The sequence below is a fragment of the Balaenoptera physalus genome, assembly GCF_965194825.1.
Source record: "Balaenoptera physalus genome assembly, chromosome: 10".
In the NCBI taxonomy this organism is placed as follows: Eukaryota; Metazoa; Chordata; class Mammalia; order Artiodactyla; family Balaenopteridae; genus Balaenoptera; species Balaenoptera physalus.
In genome coordinates this window covers 32150694-32168397 of record NC_138889.1, presented here as the reverse complement: position 1 = coordinate 32168397, position 17704 = coordinate 32150694, and the positions used below count along the sequence as shown (strand labels likewise).

The 17704-nt window shown below is 36.0% G+C and overlaps 1 long non-coding RNA gene across 1 annotated transcript in view; it reads right to left on the bottom strand.

Moving 5' to 3' along the window:
- LOC309636701 overlaps positions 1 to 17704 on the bottom strand; it is a 76040-nt gene that overhangs the window by 31544 nt on the left and 26792 nt on the right. The window contains exon 2 of the long non-coding RNA XR_014250149.1: positions 1000 to 1102. This is a non-coding gene — a long non-coding RNA (uncharacterized lncRNA). The remainder of the gene's footprint in view (positions 1 to 999; positions 1103 to 17704) is intronic.

The window sequence follows — 17704 nt, the reverse complement described above, 5'->3', positions numbered from 1 at the left end:
CCTGACCATAGCAGCTAAAGGGAAGAAACTGGAACACTCAGTTGAAAAGAAATGCAAACACGAAACCTGAAGCAAATGTAGAACTGTACAGAGGGAAATTGACTCCAGGCTGGGTAGTTTACAATGGCTGTGAGAGGCAATGAGGAAAATCATGGGGTGCAGGTAATTCGCTGACATGTTCAAATATACACAGACTTTCAAGAGGTAAAAGAAAACCAACTATTACACAGGAAGATTTTTTCCCCCAAATATTTTCTTTTTATAGTTTCTGGCTTGGACTGGAAATACTATGATGAAATGTGGGAAACTATATCCATAAAAAATATGAGAAAAATTACCAAAGAAATAGTCAAATTTGATAGTATTTTAAGGTTTGGGTGAAATGAATGATTATTTAAAGAAGACCAACTTATTCATTTACATCCAACTTGATAGTTTTTGGGGGAAGTGGGAAGGTGAGGGCAAGATTCTTAAAAAACTCTGTTAAATGGAGTTGTCCAAAATGTCACCAAAGTGCTCAAGCTCATTTATACCTCCCCAGCCTTTTTGTAAGATAAATAGAGGAGATTTTTTTTTTTTAAGTTCCCATTTTATAAATTAGAAAACTGTAGAGAGACAGAGATTCAGTGATGGGTCTAATGTCACACAATGATAATTGTTACCTTTTATGGAGGGTGTTTCATAGGGTAGGTGTTGAAAGTCCTTTACTTTCATTATAGTTAATCTTCATAACACTCATGGTAGATATGTTTGTCCCCCTTTTACAAATTGGAAAAGTAAGACCAAGAGATGCTAGAGCAATTACTAGCAGCCACAAAACCAACAAATACTAGAGCCAGCACTTGAACCTAGACTCAAGTGATTTCAACGCCCATGTTTTTTCAGTACCCCACACAGCTGTCCTTAGTCTACCACCCTGCTAGCACTAGAACCACTAATAAGATCAAAGTCTTGATATTCAGGTCAGCACTTTACTGAATAATAAGTACATAAGCATACCTTTTGGCCCTCCTAGACACCACTTATAGCTTGCATTCTTCTCTCCTTGGAGTTTCTTCTCTTTTCACATTCTTTTTCCTGTTTTCTTCAATCATAAAATCAGCTGTAAGACAGTTCCTTGTCTTAGAAAAATATACTCAGCTATTTGGATGGTGGATATGATTGTTCTCTCAGAATACTAAACTGTACCATTGCCCATTAATGTTTACACAGTATCTGGATGCATGTAGCCTCTGCTGATCAAGAGTTGGCATAGGCTGTGAACTCCAACATTCTAGAAAGATGCAGGGTAAGTCGTATGACCTAATAAGCAAAAACAACAGTCTAGTTATTGCCACAGGCTACTTCCCTAGTCCCACAAGTCTAGACCCACAAGACTGTTTAAATTGTATAGTAGGAATTCAGAGACCATTACCTTGTCCCATAGTTGTATTCAAGTGTTGCCAATGGCAAACAGCAGGAATGGAAGAGAACAGCTCTTGGCAGTGCAGAGGAATCCTCCAGGAATCTCCCTACCCTGTGGTGGGGCCCAGTGTTCCTTTGGTGGGTCTTCCTTTCAAGGGACTAGTGTTATGGGAGTAACAACCTAATCCATCCATTGAATTTTTCTTTAGCTGGTTCTGCAAATAACAGCTTTGTGGACAAAATAGCCTTTTATTTGAATTAAGACACCAAAAAGTACACTATTAAAGATCATTTTTAGTTATGTCAAGAGCTCTTAACCTAAGGTCCATAAATTGGCTTTCAAAGGTCCAGGGCTTCCCTGGTGGCACAGTAGTTGGGAGTCTGCCTGCCAATGCAGGGCACATGGGTTCGAGCCCTGGTCTGGGAAGATCCCACATGCCGTGGAGCAACTAGGCCCGTGAGCCACAGCTACTGAGCCTGCGCGTCTGGAGCCTGTGCTCTGCAACAAGAGAGGCCGCGACAGTGAGAGGCCCGTGCACTGCGATGAAGAGTGGCCCCCGCTCGCCACAACTAGAGAAAGCCCTTGCACAGAAACGAAGACCCAACACAGCCAAAACTAAATAAATAAATAAATAAAAATTTAAAAAAAAAAAAAAAAGGTCCATTAGTCCACTGAATTGAAGGGAAGATAGACAGCATGATTTGTAGACATGCACTTTTGGGTGGGTGAGGAAGAGAATACACAAAAAAGGTCTGAAATAAAAGAAGGAATACAGAGCTTAAAAATGCAATCCTGTCATAAATCAAAACAAATATGAACTCTGCAAAAACAATTTTTGCTTTACAGAGAAAAACGAAAACGTAACTAAGTTATGGGATAGCAATAGTATTGAAGATGGGAGGAGGATGAAAGGAGTTAAAGCAATCTAAAGTTCTTTTAGTTTCCTGAAAAAGGACAAAAATATTAACTTTAGATCTCATAAAGTTAAATGAGCACCAAAATGCTTTAGGATAAACACTTGAAGAGAAATAGAGTGTTTAATATTCAAATTGTAAGGAATTAAGGGGGAAAAGCAAACAATCAATCCAAAAGAAGAATGGAAAAAGAAAATTAAAATTATGAAAGGTAGCTTAATAGACACAAATAAGATTACATCAATGAATTCAAATAATTACAATAAATAAAACAGAATAACTGTCTCAGTGAAAGACAAGACTTGTCAATCTGGACAAAAAGATACAACGTCTCACTATGTGCTCTTTCTAAGAGGTACGTCTAAATCAGAACAGAGAAAAGTTGAAAGAATGAAAAATGATACACCACATAAATACTAAAATAAAGAAATTGGTGTGGCTGGTCATAGACTTTAAGGCAAAAATAATTGCTAGAAAAGAGAGTGAGCCCATAATGATAAAAAGTGCAGTTTTCCAGGAAGATAAAATAATTTCAATGTTAGAGCTTATGGATACCTAAAATTTTTCTTTAAAATATATAAAGTAAAAATTGACAGGCTACAATGAAAATCTGGTAAATTCACTATCATGGTAAGAAAGTTCAACCTATCTACATCAGTTATCAATACATGAAGCAGATCAAAACTCAGCAATGCTACAAAAAATATAAAAAACACAAGTAACACAAGTGATCTAATGGACATATAAAAAACATCATATCTATTTGTTGGACAATTCTTTCTGGTACACAAGAAACTTCTGCCCAAATTTATCACATATTAAAACAAAAACAGTTTTAAAATATTCCAGTCAGTATCCAGTAGCACATTCTTCGAGTATAAGAAAATTAATTTAGCTATCAGTAATAAAAGGAAAACTAAGAAAATTCCATATCCTTGAAAGTTTAAAAGAAAACTTCTAAAATCTCCAAATCGAAGAATAAATTATAATGGAGAATAGAAAATAGTTAAAACTAAATGATAATGAGTATAAAATATAAGATGGGCTACAGTTAGAGTAACAGAAAATGTCAATGGTCCTATGACTATTAAAGACACGGAATCATAGTTTAAAAGCCTCCTATAAATAGAACACCAGATACAACTGTGCAGAAAAATCTATCAATTATTTATCAAACAACTAGTACCAATTGTATAGAAACTTTTTCAGTAAATAGAAAAAATAAGGTATTTTCTTCAATTCTTTTATTCCTTCTGGGTCACCAATCACATAACATGTTATATGTTTTCACTATGTCTTACATGTCTTTACTGCTTTTTTGTATTATTTTTTTTTTCTTCGTGCTTCAGTTTGAATATTTTCTACTGGGAGGGAAAACCTGGAAGCCTGTGTCTGGCTTCTCCTGGACCTTGCCTCATGTGCCTTTTCTGTTATCTGATTTTGATCTGTGTTCTTTTGCTGTAATACACCATAACTATGAGTACAATAGCTTCTAAGCATTTTAAGTCCTTCAAGCATGAGGGAGGTCTTGAAGACCCCCAACACAGACACCATTAACAAAAGCAACAAAGCTAGCAAATCAAAGAATAAATCTAACATGTACAATACCTATACACAGAAAATTATAAAACTTTAAAGAAAAACATTGAACAATATTTAATAAATTTAAAGATGTTTCACATTCATGGATAAGAAAATTCCATCTTAAGGATGTCAAATTTTGAAGAGTTATTGAAAGTCATGGTGAAATTCTGATCAAAATTCCAATAGATTTTTAAAGAAAATTCATAAGATGATTCAGAGTTTTATATGGAAGAGCAAAGGGCTGAGAATATCCAAAGGGATGAATACACTGGGGGAATTTAGCACACCAAAAATCAAGAGTTATTAACTTATATCAGTTAGGACTGGTGGGTAGGATATCCTTTGATGCAAGGATAGTCAAATTGACCACAGGAGCAAGAATAGAAAACTCACATATGAAGCTAGTTCTCATTTGACTACTGATGCAAATACAAAAGTCAAAACTTCCAAATTTTTAGAAGAAAACATTGGAGAATTTTTTTCTAGGTTTTGCAAGAAAGGGTTTCTAAATAAAAATCAAAAATCATAATTCATAAAGGAGAGTACTGATAGGTCTACTTCATGACAATGAAGAGCTTCTGTTCATCAAAACATATTATAGAGGAAGTGAAAATGTAAGCCATATTACCAAACATGTAATCAATAAAGTACTGGTGTCTAGAATGTACAACTACTAGAACTATTAGAAATCAATAAGAGGACTGCACCAAGATGGTGATATAGGAGGCTCCTGACTTTCCCTCCTCCCACAAATGCATCAAATATACAGCTATACATGGATCAATTCCTTCTGAGAGTAATCCAGAAACTACCTGAGTTACTTCTACACATCAGGCAACTGAGAAAATACCCACGTTGAAATGGGTAGGAAAGGCTAGAACACACTCTTGCCATAAACCCACTCCCAGCACAGAGCCTTACAACTGGGAGGGGACTCCCAACACCTAGTTTCTCTCTGAGGAGTGAAGGGACTGGAATACACATCTAGTGCCGCATCATTTAAGGGTGCCATCCTAGGGATGAACCTTCAAATCACATAGCACTGACTACAGGGCTATAGCGAACAAAGAATCAGCTGTTAAATGGGTGCACGAAAACTCCATGAGGCTATCTTCCCTGGCCTCAGTGCAGAGGGAGAAGACAAAAATACCTATCCTCCCTACTTTTCCCTAGAAGAGGTTTGACTACATATTTACTCAGCTACTGCCCGAGGGTTTGGCTTCTAATCAGACTACAACTAGGTGCTGATTGAAACCAAAAAAACTCAGTGGGCACTTCCCCCACCTTCTTTCTCCCTCTGGCTTGCTCCAACAATAAAACCAAGTTGCCATCTTCTCCCTAGAAGGAGCTTGTTCACACATCTAAATTTTATGGCTGTCACCCAAGGGACGGGACCCTAAATTACCTAGCTCTGATGGGAAATGGAGTTCAGCATTTACAAGCACCATATAATCATATTAAACAAACAAATAAACAACAAAAACAGTTTTCAGATGAGCACACAAGCAGTTGCTGAAGCTATCCCCCCAGGACTCAGCACAGAGGGAGCAGGCAAAATGCCCATCTTCGTTTCCCAATTTCTCCCTGGAAAGAATATAACTCTGTACTCTTCCAGCTACTGCTTGAGTTTCCGGCTCCTAATCAACTTGCATTTGGGAGCTGACTGGGATTCTCCCAAGAGCGTGAAAGAGCTGGTAAGCATGTTCCCCACTATCTCTCCCTTGCTCATTCCAACAGTAAAAGCACACCTCCAGCTTCTCCATGGAAAGAGCTTGTCCAAACATCTCACACCCCAACTGTTACAGTTGCTACCTGAGAGACTGGTTCCCAAATCACCTACCTATGGGAGATGATGAGGCTAGACATTCCATGAGTTCCCCAAGACCACATAAAACAAAGACGTGGTTCTATTTGGGCACACAAGCAATTCCAGTGACTATTCCCCCTGGCTTAACACAGAGTAAGGAGGCAAAAACAACCAGCACCTAGTTTTTTCCTGATAGGGGTACATTGCATATCTAACCCCTCACTTTCCCATCTCCTGACTGAAGTCAATCTTCAAATTTGCTTTCAGTGGAGAGCGGAAGGGTCAGGCAATCAATAGTCCTCCAGGAGCCTGAATAGTCATATGGGCATTTTCCCATGCCTTTGGGACACTGAAGGTTCTTGACCCATCCTGATCTACTGGGAGCCACTAAAAGCAAAGATGGTGGCTTGGACGATCACAAAGGTTTGAGGGACACCCATGAGCTCAGGTTGGGTTGACTGAAGAGGTCCATCTCTTATATGAGGCCAGTCTATCAAGCCAAAGAGAGGTGGATGTTTTATCTAAGGTACAAACATCAAAACAGAGTCAAAAAAAAAAAAAAAAGGAAGAAGAAGAAGAAAGAAAAAAATATCTCAAGTAAAGAACTTAACTTTATATCTCAAGGAACTAGAAAATGAAGAAGAAACTAAGCCCAAAGTTAGTTGAAGGAAGAAAATAAGAAAGATCTGAGCAGAAATAAATGAAATAGAGACTAGAAAGACAGTAGAAAGATCAATAAAGCTAAAAGCTGATATTTTGGGGGGAAAAATTTGGCAGACTTTAGCTAGAATAACTTTAAAAAAAAAGGAGAGAAGACTCAAATAAATGAAATTTTAAAATGCAAGAAATAAAAAAAATACACAGAAATAGTAAGGGTTATAAAAAACTACAGTGAACAACAAACTAGATAACCTAGAAAACTGTACAAATATCTAGAAACATGCAACCTAACATAGTTGAATCATGAAGAAATAGAAAACCTGAACAGACCAATTATTAGTGAGGAGATTGAGTCAGTATTCAAAAAATTCCCAACAAAGAAAAGTCCAGAACCAGGTGGTTTCACTAGTGAACTCTACCAAACATTTAAAGAAGAATTAATACCAATCCTTCTCAAACTCTTCCCAAAAAGAGAAGAGGAAGGAACACGTCCAAACTCATTTTAGGAAGCCAATATTACCTTGATACCAAAGCCAGATAAAAATACCAGAAGAAAAGAAAAGTACAGGCCAGTATCCCTGATGAATATTGATGCAAAAATCCTGAAAAAAATACTAACAAACTGAATTCAACAGTACATTAAAAGAATCATACACCATGATCAAGTGGGATTTAATTCTGGGATGCAAGGATAGTTCAACATATGCAAATCAATCCATGTGACACACTACATTAACAAAATGAAGGATGAAAAATGAGGTAATCATCTCAATAGATGCAAAAAAAATTGACAAAATTCAATATCATTTCATGACAAAAATTCTCAACAAAGTGGGCATTGAGAGAATGCACCTCAACATAATAAAGGCCGTATATGACAAGCTCACAGTAAACATCATACTCAAAGGTGAAAAGCTGAAAGCTTTTCCTCTATGACAGGAAGAAATCAAGGTTGCACACTGTTGCCATTTTTTCAACATAGTACTGGAAATTCTAGTCAGAGCAATTAGGAGAGAAAAAGGAATAAACAACATCCAAATCAGAAAGGAAGAAGCAAAATTGGTTCTGTTTGTAGATAACATAATCTTAAATATAGAAACCCCTAAAGAATCCACCAAAAAACTGTTAGTACTAATAAATAACTTCAGGATAAGTTTCAGGAAACAATATCAATATACAAAAATCAGTTGTGACTCTCCCTCTTGGGAGAGCAATGGAATCAAAACTGCTGAACAATCATTGACAGGAAGACACTGGAACTCACCAAAAAAGATACCCCATATCCAAAGACAAAGGAGAAGCTACAATGAGACAGTAGGAGGGGCATAATCACAATAAAATCAAATCCCATAATCGCTGGGTTGATGACTCACAAACTGGAGAACAATTATACCACAGAAGTCAATCCACTGGAGTGAAGGTTCTGAGCCCCACGTCAGGCTTCCCAACCTGGGGGTCTGGCAACGAGAGGAGGAAATGCCAGAGAATCAGACTTTGAAGGAAAATGCGATTTGATTGCAAGACTTCAACAGGACTGGGGGAAACAGAGACTCCACTCTTGGAGGGCACACACAAAGTAGGGTGTGCATCAGGACCCAGGGGGATGGAGCAGTAACCCCATAGGAGTCTGAACCAGACCTACCTGCTGGTGTTGGAGGGTCTCCTGCAGAGGCGGGGTGGGGGGTGGCTGTGGCTCACTTTGGGGACAAGGACACTGGCAGCAGAAGTTATGGGAAGTAACCCTTAGTGTGAACCCTCCCAGAGTCTGCCATTAACCCCACCAAACAGCCTGTAGCCTCCCGTGCTGGGTCACCTCAGGCCAAACAACCAACAGGGAGGGAACTCAGTCCCACCAATGGGCAGACAAGCAGATTAAAGTTTTACTGAGCTCTGCCCAACAGAGCAACATCCAGCTCTACCCACCACCAGTCCATCCCATCAGGAAGCTTGCACAAGCCTCTTAGATAGCTTCATCCACCAGAGGGCAGACAACAGAAGCAAGAAGAACTACAATCCTGTAGCCTATGGAATGAAAATCACATTCACAGAAAGATAGACAAAGTGAAAAGGCAGAGAACTATGTACCAGATGAAGGAACAAGATGAAACCCCAAAAAACAAGTAAAGAAAGTGGAGATAGGCAGCTTTCTAGAAAAAGTATTCAGAATAATGATAGTGAAGATGATCCAGGACCTCAGAAAAAGAATGGAGGAAAAGATCAAGAAGATGTAAGCAGTGTTTAACTAAGACCTAGAAGAAGTAAAGAACAAACACCCAGAAGAATTAAAGAACAAACAAACAGAGATGAACAATACAATAACTGAAATGAAAACTACACTAGAAGGAATCAATAGCAGAAAAACTGAGGCAGAAGAACGGATAAGTGACCTGAAAGACAGAATGGTGGAATTCACTGCTGCTGAACAGAATAAAGAAAAAAGAATGAAAAGAAATAAAGACAGCCTAAGAGACCTCTAGGACAACATTAAATGCACCAACATTTGAATTATAGGGGTCCCAGAAGGAGAAGAGAGAGAGAAAGGACCCAAGAAAATATTTGAACAGATTATAGTCGAAAATTTCCCTAACATGGGAATAGAAATAGCCACCCAAGTCCAGGAAGCACAGAGAGTCCCAGGAAGTATAAACCCAAGGAGAAACATTTTGAGAAACATAATAATCAAACTGATAAAAATTAAAGACAAAGAAAAATTATTAAAAGCAACAAGGGAAAACCGACAAATAACATAAAAGGGAACTCTATTAAGTAAACAGCTGATTTCTCAGCAGAAACGCTATAAGCCAGAAGGGAGTGGCATGATATATTTAAAGTGATGAAAGGGAAGAACCTCTAACCATGATTATGCTACCTGGCAAGCATCTCATTCATATTCTAGGGAGAAATCAAAAGCTTTACAGACAATCAAAAGCAAAGAGAATTCAGCACCACAAAACCAACTTTACAAAAAATGCTAAAGGGACTTCTCTGAGTGGGAAACACAAGAGAAGAAAAGGACCTACAAAACCAAACCCAAAACAATTAAGCAAATGGTAATAGGAACATACATATTGATAATTACCTTAAATGTGGATGCATTAAATGCTCCAAGCAAAAGACACAGGCTCACTGAATGGATACAAAAACAAGACCCATATATATGCAGTCTACAAGAGACCCACTTCAGACCTAGGGATACATACAGACTGAAAGTGATGGGGTGGAAAAAGATATTCCATGAAAATGGAAATAAGAAGAAAACTGGAGTAGCAATACTCATATCAGATAAGATAGACTTTAAAATAAAGAATGTTACAAGAGACAAGGAAGGACACTACATAATGATCAAGGGATCAATCCAAGAAGAAGATATAACAATTATAAATATATATGCACCCAACATAGGAGCACCTCAATATATAAGGCAACTGCTAACAGCTATAAAAGAGAAATTGACAGTAACACAATAATAGTGGGGGACTTTAACACCTCACTTACACTAAGGGACAGATCATCCAAAATGAAAATAAATAAGGAAACAGAAGCTTTAAATGACACAATAGACCAGATAGATTTAATTTATATTTATAGGACATTCCATCCAAAAACAGCAGATTACACTTTCTTCTCAAGTGCACATGGAACATTCTCCAGGATAGATCACATCTTGGGTTACAAATCAAGCCTCAGTAAATTTAAGAAAATTGAAATCATATCAAGCATCTTTTCTGACCACAACGCTATGAGATTAGAAATCAAGTACAGGGAAAAAAACGTAAAGAACACAAACACATGGAGGCTAAACAATACGTTGCTAAATAACCAAGAGATCACTGAAGAAATCAAAGAGGAAATCAAAAAATACCTAGAGACAAACGACAGTGAAAACATGATGATCCAAAACCTATGGGATGCAGCAAAAGCCGTTCTAAGAGGGAGTTTGTAGCTATACAAGTGTACCTCAAGAAACAAGAAAAATCTCAAATAAACAATCTAAACTTAAACCTAAAGGAAGTAGAGAAAGAAGAACAAACAAAATCCAAAGTTAGCAGAAGGAAAGAAATCATAAAGTTAGAGCAGAAATAAATGAAATAGAAACAAAGAAAACAATAGCAAAGATCAATAAAATTAAAAGCTGGTTCCTTCAGAGGATAAACAAAATTGATAAATCATTAGCTAGACTCATCAAGAAAAAGAGGGAGAGGACTCAAATCAATAAAATTATAAATGAAAAAGGAGAAGTTACAACAGACACCGCAGAAATACAAAACATCCTAAGAGACTACTACGAGCAGTTCTATGCCAATAAAATGGACAACTTGGAAGAAATGGACAAATTCTTAGAAAGGTATAACCTTCCAAGACTGAACCAGGAAAAAATAGAAAATATGAACAGACAAATCACAAGTAATGAAATTGAAACTGTGATTAAAAATCTTCCAACAAACAACACTCATCTTTCTGAAACTCTTCCAAAAAATTGCATAGGAAGGAACACTCCCAAACACATTCTATGAGGCCACCATCACCCTGATACCAAAACCAGACAAAGATACTACAAAAAAAAAAAAAAAGAAAATTACAGACCAATATCACTGATGAATATAGATGCAAAAATCCTCAACAAAATACTAGCAAACAGAATCCAACAACACATTAAAAGGATCATACACCACGATCAAGTGGGATTTATCCCAGGGATGCAAGGATTCTTCAATATACGCAAATCAATCAATGTGATACACCATATTAACAAATTGAAGAATAAAACCCATATGATCATCTCAATAGATGCAGAAAAAGCTTTTGACAAAATTCAACACCCATTTCTGATAAAAACTCTCCAGAAAGTGGGCATAGAGGGAACCTACCTCAACATATTAAAGGCCATATATGACCAACCCACAGCAAACATCATTCTCAATGGTGAAAAACTGAAAGCATTTCCTCTAAGATCAGGAACAAGACAAGGATGTCCACTCTCACCACTATTATTCAACATAGTTTTGGAAGTCCTAGCCACGGCAATCAGAGAAGAAAAAGAAATAAAAGGAATACAAATGGGAAAAGAAGAAGTAAAACTGTCACTGTTTGCAAATGACATGATACTATACACAGCAAATCCTAAAGATGCCACCAGAAAACTACTAGAGATAATCAATGAATTTGGTAAAGTAGCAGGATACAAAATTAATGCACAGAAATCTCTTGCATTCCTATACACTAATGATGAAAAATCTGAAAGAGAAATTAAGAAAACACTCCCATTTACCATTGCAACAAAAAGAATAAAATACCTAGGAATAAACCTACTTAGGGAGACAAAAGACCTGTACGCAGAAAACTATAAGTCACTGATGAAAAAATTAAAGATGATACCAACATATGCAGAGATATACCATGTTCTTGGATTGTAAGAATCAATATTGTGAAAATGACTATACTACCCAAAGAAATCTACAGATTCAATGCAATCCCTATCAAATTACCAATGGCATTTTTTACGGAAATAGAACAAAAAATCTTAAAATTTGTATGGAGACACAAAAGACCCCGAATAGCCAAAGCAGTCTTGAGGGAAAAAACGGAGCTGAAGGAATCAGACTCCCTGACTTCAGACTATACTACAAAGCTACAGTAATCAAGACAATATGGTACTGGCACAAAAACAGAAACATAGATCAATGGAACAAGATAGAAAGCGCAGAGATAAACCCACACACCTATGGTCAACTAATCTATGACAAGGGAGGCAAGGATATACCATGGAGAAAACACAGTCTCTTCAATAAGTGGTGCTGGGAAAACTGGACAGCTACATGTAAAAGAATGAAATTAGAACACTCCCTAACACCATACATAAAAATAAACTCAAAATGGATTAGAGACCTAAATGTAAGACTGGACACTATAAAACTCTTAGAAGAAAACATAGGAAGAACACTCTTTGACATAAATCACAGCAAGATTTTTTTTTTTATACAGCAGGTTCTTATTAATCTATTTTTTACATATTAGTGTATGTATGTCAATCCCAATCTCCCAATTCATCCCACCACCAACAACCCGCTCCCTTGCTTTCCCCTTTTGATGTCCATACTATGTTCTCTACATCTGTGTCTCTATTTCTGCCTACAGCAAGATCTTTTTTGACTCACCTCCTAGAGTAATGGAAATAAAAACAAAAATAAACAAAAGGGACCTATTGAAACTTAAAAACTTTTGCACAGCAGAAGAGAGTATAAACTAGATGAAAAGACAACCCTCAGAATGAGAGAAAATATTTGCAAGCAAATCAACAGACAAAGGATTAATCTCCAAAATATATAAACAGATCATGCAGCTCAATATTAAAAAAGCAAACAACCCAATCAAAAAATGGGCAAAAGACCTCAGTAGACATTTCTCCAAAGAAGACATCCAGATGACCAAGAGGCACATGAAAAGCTCCTCAACATCACTAATTATTAGAAAAACGCAAATCAAAACTACAATGAGATATCACCTCTCACCGGTTAGAATAGGCATCATCAGAAAATCTACAAACAATAAATGCTGGAGAGGATGTGGAGAAAAGGGAACCCTCTTGCACTGTTGGTGGGAATGTAAATTGATACAGCCATTATGGAGAACAGTATGGAGTTTCCTTAAAAAACTAAAAATAGAATTACCATATGATCCAGCAACCCCACCACTGGGCATATACCCTGAGAAAACCATAATTCAAAAAGACACGTGCACCCTAATGTTCATTGCAACACCATTTACAGTAGCCAGGTCCTGGAAGCAACCTAAATGCCCATCGACAGACGAATGGGTAAAGAAGATGTGGTACATATATACAATGGAAGATTATTCAGCCATAAGAAGGAAGGAATTTCGGTCATTTGTGGACATGTGGATGGACCTAGAGACTGTCATACAGAGTGAAGTAAGTCAGAAGGAGAAAAACAAATATGGTATATTAACGCATATATGTGGGATCTAGAAAAATGGTACAGATGAAGTGGTTTGCAAGGCAGAAATAGAGACACAAATGTAGAGAACAAACATATGGACACAAAGGGGGGAAAGTGGGGGTGGGGGGTGGTGGTGGGATGAATTGGGAGATTGGGATTGACATATATACACTAATAATTATAAAATAGATAACAAATAAGAACCTGCTGTATAAAAAAGTAAATAAAATAAAATTCAAAAAAGAAAGAACCTGCTGTATAAAAAAAATTAAATTAAATTAAAGAGGGCATGCTCAGTAAAAACAAAAAATCAGTTGCATTTCTATACACTAATAATGAATTGTTACAGAAGTTAAGAAAACAATCCTATTACAATAGCATCAAAAAAAAATAGTATGCTTAGAAATAAATTTAACCAAGGAGATGAAGTATCTGTCACTGAAAACTATAAAAATTGATAAAAGAAATTGAAAAAGACACAAATACATGAAAGATCATCCATGTTCATGGACTGAAAGAATTAATATTAAAAATATTCATACTACCCAAAGCACAATCAATGCAATCCCTACCAAAATTCCAATGGTAATTTTCTTTCAGAAATAGAAAAAACAATCCTAAAATTTGCATGAAACCACAACGGACCCTGAACAGCCAAAGCAATACTGGGAAAGACGAACAAAGATGGAGGCATCACACTTCCTGATTTCAAACTACATAACAAAGTAATAGTAATCACAACAGTATGGTATTGTCATAAAAACAGACATATAGATCAATAGAGGAGAATAGAGAGCCCAGAAATAAACCCATGTGTATATGGTTAATTAATTTTCTACAAATGTGCCAAGAATATACAATGAGGAATAACAGCATCTTCATTGAATGGTATGAGGAAAACTGGACAACCACATGCAGAAGAATGAAACTGGACACCTATCTTACACCATACACAAAAATAAACTCAAAATGTATTAATGACTTGAATGTAAGGCCTGAAACCATAAAACTCCTGGAAGAAAACACAGGGGGTAATCGCCTTGACATTGGTCTTAGCAATAGTTTTTTGGATTTGACACCAAAAGCCTAGGTAAAAGCAACAATTAGCAGAGGGATTACATCAAATTAAAAAGCTTCAGTACAGCAAAGGAATACATCAACAAAATGAAAAGGCAACATATAGAATGGGAGGAAATATTTGCACTCCACATATCCAATGAGGTGATTACCCAAAATACACAAGATACTAATACAACTCAAAAGCAAAAAATTAATAACACAATTAAAAAATGGGCAAAAACCTGAGTAGACATTTTTTCCATAGAAGACATACAAATGGCCAACAGGTACATGAAAAAGTGGTCAACATCGCTAATGATCAGGGAAATGCAAATCAAAACCAAAATGAGATATCACCTCATACCTGTTAGGATGGCTATCATCAAAAAGACAAGAGATAAATGCTGTCAAGGATGTGGAGAAAAGGGAGCCCCTGTGCACTGTTTTAGTGGAAATGTAAACTGGTACAGTCACTTTGGAAAATAGAATGGAGGTTCATCAAGAAGTTAAAAATAGAAATACCATATGAGCCAGCAATGTCACTTTTGAGCATATACTCAAAAGAAGCAAAATCATTATCTTGAAGAGATTTTTGTACTCCCATGTTCACTGAAGCAATATTTATGGTAACCATGATATGGAAACAACATAAGTGTCCATTAACAGATGAACAGATAAAGAAGATATGACATATATATGTATAAATATTATTCAGCCTTATAAAAAGAAGGAAATCCTGTCATTTGTGACAACCTGAATGAACTTGGAGAGCATTATGCTAAGTGAAATAAGCCAGCCACAGAAACACAAATACTGCATGGTATCAGTTATAAAAAAAAGTCAAACTCATAGAAAAAATAGAATGGTGGTGGCCAGGGGCTGGGGGTCACAGTGGGGTAGAAATGGGGAGAGGTTGGTAAAAGGGTAAAAACTTTCAGTCATAAGATGAGTAAGTTCTGAGAATCCAATGTGGTTCACGGTGATGCTAGTTTATAATCCTGTATCATATAATTGAAATTTGCTAAGAGAGTAGACCTTGAGCATTCCTACAAAATAAATAAATAAATAAATATGTGAGGGTATGAATGTGTATTGATCTGGCTGTGGGAATCCTTTTACAATGTGTACATATATCAAATCATAACACTGTATACTTTAAATATGTTATAATTTTATTTGTCAATTATACCTCAATATAGCCAAAAAATCAATAAAAAGTAGATAACATCCTACTAGATATCAACAACAGAACAGATATTTCACAATGAACATATGAATATATGATCAATCTCATTATTAACCAAAGAAACTCATAAGATAATGAGATACCATTTCATACCAAAGAGATTGGTAAAAAATTAAATTGTCTAAAATATTAAGTTCCATAAAAGATACAGATCAATGGGACTGGATTTTTGGTGGAGTGGCAGGTAAGTTGGAATAGTCACTTTGGACAACAGTCTCACAATAACATGTGAAATTGAACTTTTGTATACTCTGTGACTCCACCATTCCACGATAGGTATATACTCTAGAGAAATTTTTGTGGATTAGGAATCATATATGAGAGTCTTTACTACTGTACAGTTCATAATAGCAAAAACTAGAATCAATGCAAATATCTACCTATTAGAAAGTAGATATATAAATGGATTTCTTATTTGCAATATCACACAATAGAATGTTACACAGCTAAACCCACCAACATGGATGATTCTTAGAAACCTAATTTTTTGTGAACAAGAAAAAATCAAGTCCCTGAAGACTACAAACAGATATAAAGCTTAAAACAAGCAAAACTAAACTGCCTATTGTTTAGACATAAATACACAAATGGTTAAACATTTTTTTTAAAGGAAGGAATTGATGTACACACAAAATATTGGATTGTTAGCTGGGGGAGGGAGTAGAATCATCTGGCACAAGACATAGCAAGGTAACAGCTAATATTCTTCTCTTTTTGGTGGTTGGTGAGTACATAAGTGTTTTAATGTGATTCTCTAAACTGTACATGTGTTTATATTTACTTATTTTAGTAGGATATATTTCAAAATAAATAAAGTATTCTCATAACAATGATTAAAAAGATTAAATGTGGCTAATATTCACAGTAATGAATAAATCTCCAGAACAAAGAAATACATTATAAATTAGGGAAATTTCTTTCTATGTTTCTATTGTCTCATTTATTTTGTACCAATAAGATATTCTGACACAATTTTTTAAAGATTTTTTTTTAAATTTTTCTTTCTTAAATGCACTAATCGTTTCATAGTCTGACACTTTTAATTATGGCCTAAGATGTATTTAGCTTTAAAATTACTATTCTTCCAAATATAAATATATGTGCAGAATGTCTTCCAAATTACTCTAAGGACATTTTCAATCATTTTTTCATTAATTTTGAAGCTAGAATTATTTAAGTGCCTTAAGTCAAAAGCAGTTATTTGGCAAAATTTTTCATAACTAAAGATAGCTTTCATCAACAAGAAGAATTACAAAGGTCACAAGGCTCAAAGACATAACTAAGTTTGTTGGATATCATTGCCCAGCCTCCCAAGTGACAAAGCACTTGACAATGAGATAGTGGGTGGTCCTGAAGCACTATTTCCAAACTTTCTCCTCCATGACAGGACTTAGTCCTTTGGCAAGGAGGATTGTGGTGAAATGTTGAAGTCATATGGATGCACTTATTTGTTACTTTAAGATTATTGAATAGAACACATACACATATCTAGTTGACACATTAGCTTTCCCTCACTGCTGCATAAGGCAGGAAAAAAGGTTCTTAAAGTGATATTCACAACAAGATCTCATGAGGTTTCTAGAAGGATCAGGGGAAGGAAGCTGTTACAAGAGGTTTTGTTTCCGAAGAGTGGTTACTGGGACGCTCTGCAGCTCACCTGCCTCAGTGACACTGATTCAACTTACTTGCTGTATCTCCAATTGGGAAACAGAGGGTAAGATTGCAGGAGCCAAGTAACAGATATATTCACTACTACTCTTAAGTTTTCTGAAAGAGACACTTATCCGTTTTTGAATGACTGTCCTGTTCTCCATAATAGTTATTTAACAAAATTATCAGGGGATCATAACATCCTAATGTTCGGCTTTTCAGGGACATACATGGCAGTGTGCCAGGGATACAAAAGTCACAGAATAAACACAGTACATCATTCAGGAATTTTAACTTCACTCAAAAACTTAGAGGTGAAATTTTAGGTAATTTAATCTGGTATGAAAGTTAAATCAGTTTTACAGTGAATCACATAAAGACATGTTATGGGAAAGTAGTCACAATTTGCATGCGTTTTAAAAG